The 3,812-nt window shown below is 37.3% G+C and overlaps 1 non-coding gene across 1 annotated transcript; it reads left to right on the top strand.

The window, feature by feature from the left end:
- The first annotated feature begins 3,466 nt into the window (after positions 1-3,466).
- LOC136225041 (small nucleolar RNA R71) lies at positions 3,467-3,573 on the top strand. The gene has a single exon (XR_010686779.1). It is a non-coding gene; the product is annotated as a small nucleolar RNA R71 (small nucleolar RNA).
- Positions 3,574-3,812: the final 239 nt, after the last annotated feature.

The raw sequence follows: 3,812 nt of genomic DNA, 5'->3' as shown, positions 1-3,812 counted from the left end.
TCTCCTAACTCACGATAGAAGCAGTTTTAGTCAGCAGTTGACTAAGGCGCTGTTTGATAAAACTGAAAATTAAGTGCTGAAAAAATAAATACTGAATTTTAAGTGCTGAATATTATAAGTGCTGAAAATATTAAATGATTTAATTTTTATGTAATATTAATTGATAATGTTTAGCTTAAAATGTTAAGTTAAAAATTTTGACTTATCAAAATAAGTGGTTTTTAAATTAATTAACTAATTTAAGTGGTGGAGAAACAACCGTTATCAAACGCACTTAAATTAAATAAGTGCTTAACATTTTAATTTAAACAATTAAGTGGTTTATCAAACAAGGCCAAGCTTGCCTCTAATCCAACTCAGTATCGCTGTGCTAAAAGACTTAGTAAAAGTCTTTGTTTAAAATATAAGTCATCCTCACATGAAAATTTTAAATAGTTCCTAACCCCCCCCTTTGGAACTAACTTTGTCACGTTACACAGGACCAACAGGACGTTGGTCCCATGATCGCATGGACGACATATCATCACATCATGATGGCTCTTCCGAACTAAAAAGAAAACAGATGGGTCGATTGATCATTACAAAGCACGTCTTGTGGCACGAGGTTTCACACAAAAGTCTGGGATTGACTATAAGGAGACGTTCAGTCCAGTAGTCAAAGCTACTACTATTCGTACTGTTTTTGCACTCGCTGCGGCGCATGGATGGTTTGTGAATCAGCTCGACATTTCCAATGCTTTCCTTTATGGAAATTTATCTGAAACTATCTATATGGAATAACCTCAAGGGTTTCGGGACCCTGATAAACCTGATCATGTTTGTCTTCTTTGTAAGAGCTTATACGAGTTGAAACAAGCACCACATGAATGGTTCACCAGATTGAGGACGTTTCTTATCTCTATTGGGTTTCAGATGTCTCTTGCTGATAACTCTCTCTTTGTGTACAACAAAGGCTCCCATCACACGTACATCTTATGTTATGTGGATGATATTCTTATCATTGGAAATGTACCTGATCACATTGTTCACATCATTGCCTCCATTGAAAAGGAATTCCTTATTCGCAACTTGGGCAGAGCCGAATACTTTTTGGGAATTGAAATTCAATACTCCGGCAATGGCATACATTTGTGTCAAGCCAAATATGCAACTGACATCCTTGAAAGGGTCAAGATGACCGATTTAAAGCTAATTACAACACCAATTAATGGCCACCACACCGCCTCTATCAAAGAACCTCGGCACTAGTCTTCCTTCGGGTGATGAATACAGAAGTATTGTTGGTGCACTTCAGTATCTTCTTTTAACACGACCTGACATTGCGTTTGCGGTGAACAAATTGTGTCAGTTTCTTCACTGTCAAACGGATGAGCATTGGAAAAGTGTTAAATGGGTTTTACGATATCTACACGGTACCTTGGCATTTTGCATTACCATGTCCACTAAACTGGTTGACCATGTTTATTGTTACTCTGACAGTGACTGGGGCGGCTGCCCTGATGGTCCAGGGGTGCATTCTGTGTCTATCTTGGAAAGAGCATCATCTCGTGGAAAACTCGCAAGCAACCAACGATTGCCCGGTCCTCCACCGAAAGTGAATATAAAGTCGTTGTGAATGCCACGGCCGAACTTCTTTGGATTCACTCTCTTTTGTCAGACTTGGGCTTCCCGATTCCCAAACCGGTGCAACTATGGTGTGACAATATCGGTGCAATTTATCTCACTTCTAACCCAGTGTTTCAAGCACGTACGAAACACAGAATACCCAATTAATCTCACTCGTTGGTAACCGGGTTTCCATTACCGATCTAATAAAGTCCCAGTCAATAACTCTCTCTGTGCAGTCATCGACCAACATTCGCCGCCTGACTGCATCTCTTGATGGCACCTTTCTTCAATATGTTTGATGAATTTAGTTAAAGCTCGTTAGAAGCTCGATAAAAGCTTGGCTCGGTCAGATTTGGTAAGATTCGGTCGAAGCTCGGCTCGGTCAAAGCTCGTTAAAGCTCGAGATATTAACGAGCCAATACCGAGCCTACCTAGGGTCCAGCTCGGTTACACCCCTAATCACATCATTGCCATTTTGTTCCTAATCATTTCCTATTTGGAATCTTATAGCTATTATATGCTTTCCAAATTATCCTAAAATACATAGCAATCAGACTTTTTGTGCGAGCGATCATGTAGGCCTATCTAATACAGACTCATGTAAGTATTTTATTATCAACCAAATGCAGACTGAGTTTGAAATGTCAATGATTAGAGAACTCAACTTCTTCCTTGGACTTCAAATCAAACAAGGCAATAATGACATCTTCAGCAGTCAGACTAAGTATGCAAAGGAGATATTGAAGAAATATGAAATGGACAACTGTAAGTCAATATCCACCCCAATTATTTAAAATTAAATAACATTATTTTTTTATTTTTTAATTAATTTTTGAATTAATTTTTTTATTATAGATCATTGATGATAATAATAATATATGTAAAAAATAATGAAATATTACTAAAAGTGTTATGTAAAATGGAATAAAGTGGAGAATATTATTTTTAGTGTAATGAGTTAGAGAAAAAATAAGATTTGATGTTTAGAAAATGGAAATGGAAATAACGTAATGGTTGGAGATGGCCTTAAAAGAGGGAAATCAAAATATAAGGCCTATCAAACAAAGTTTGAAGACGGTAAGTATTATGGCCCCAATTAACGTTGCGACTGTTTTAGCCTTAGTTGAATGGGACTATGGCGGTTCACTTAAGGCTTCACGAATTCCCTAGCTTATGCACCAAAAAATATCGTCGATAGGAAAGCTCTGTTATGCACCAACGAAGGCCCCTTTTCTTGATATATTTAAAACCATCATCGTGGCTACTTACTTTTCCACCGATAGCGTCTATGAATTTGTCGATTTTAGAAGATAAAGTGCTAATCGTATCTCTTGACTGATTTTGATAAGTATTGGTACGATTTTGATTAGCATTTGTATTATTATTATTATTATTATCTTTCCAGTTAAAGTTAGGATGATTCCTCCATCCAGAATTATAAGTACTAGAATAAGGATTATTAGTTTGGTTTTGCCCTTGGACAAAATTTACCTGTTCAATCTCGCTCACACCTTCGTAATCCACATCTATTGAGATTGGATTACCATTGGTATCGCACAGTGCCATAAACCTATCAATTTTGTGCGATAAGGCAGAAAATTGGGCTTGTAACATCGAGACTGGATCGAGATTCACTATACCTTTAACAGATGATGTGGTCGAGGATGATGGTTTCGTCACCGGTATGTGTCCACGTTCTACGGGCCACATACTGCTGTTGATTGCCATTTCCTCCAAAAGTTCTCTTGCTTGGACGAATGTCTTCTTCATAAATAACCCTCCCGATATAGCATCTAATGAACCTTTAGTTGTAGGATTTATCCCATTATAAAATGTTTGCATTAAAAGTGCATCGGGTAATTGGCGGTGTGGGCATAAACGTTGAAGTTCCTTAAAACGTTCCCAAGCCTCATAAAGAGTTTCATTATCATTTTGAGAAAAAGATGTTAACTCTTTTATGACTCTTACAGTTTTTGCTAAAGGGAAATATTTTGATAAAAACGCTTGGGATAATTGGTCCCAAGTCGCAAATGTTACGCTTGGCATAGAAGTTAACCAATCTTTGGCTCTATCCTTCAAAGTGAAAGGAAAGAGTCGAAGTTTAATTGCTTCGGCAGTCACATCAATTATTTTGAAAGTGTCGCAAATTTCTAGGAAATTTGTCAAATGGGTGTTAGAGTTTTCGTTAGGTAGCTCATAAAACA

This window comes from Euphorbia lathyris, chromosome 3 (assembly GCF_963576675.1).
Source record: "Euphorbia lathyris chromosome 3, ddEupLath1.1, whole genome shotgun sequence".
NCBI classification, from domain to species: Eukaryota; Viridiplantae; Streptophyta; class Magnoliopsida; order Malpighiales; family Euphorbiaceae; genus Euphorbia; species Euphorbia lathyris.
Note: the sequence above shows the minus strand (reverse complement) of the source record. Positions and strands in the feature narration are given on the sequence as shown.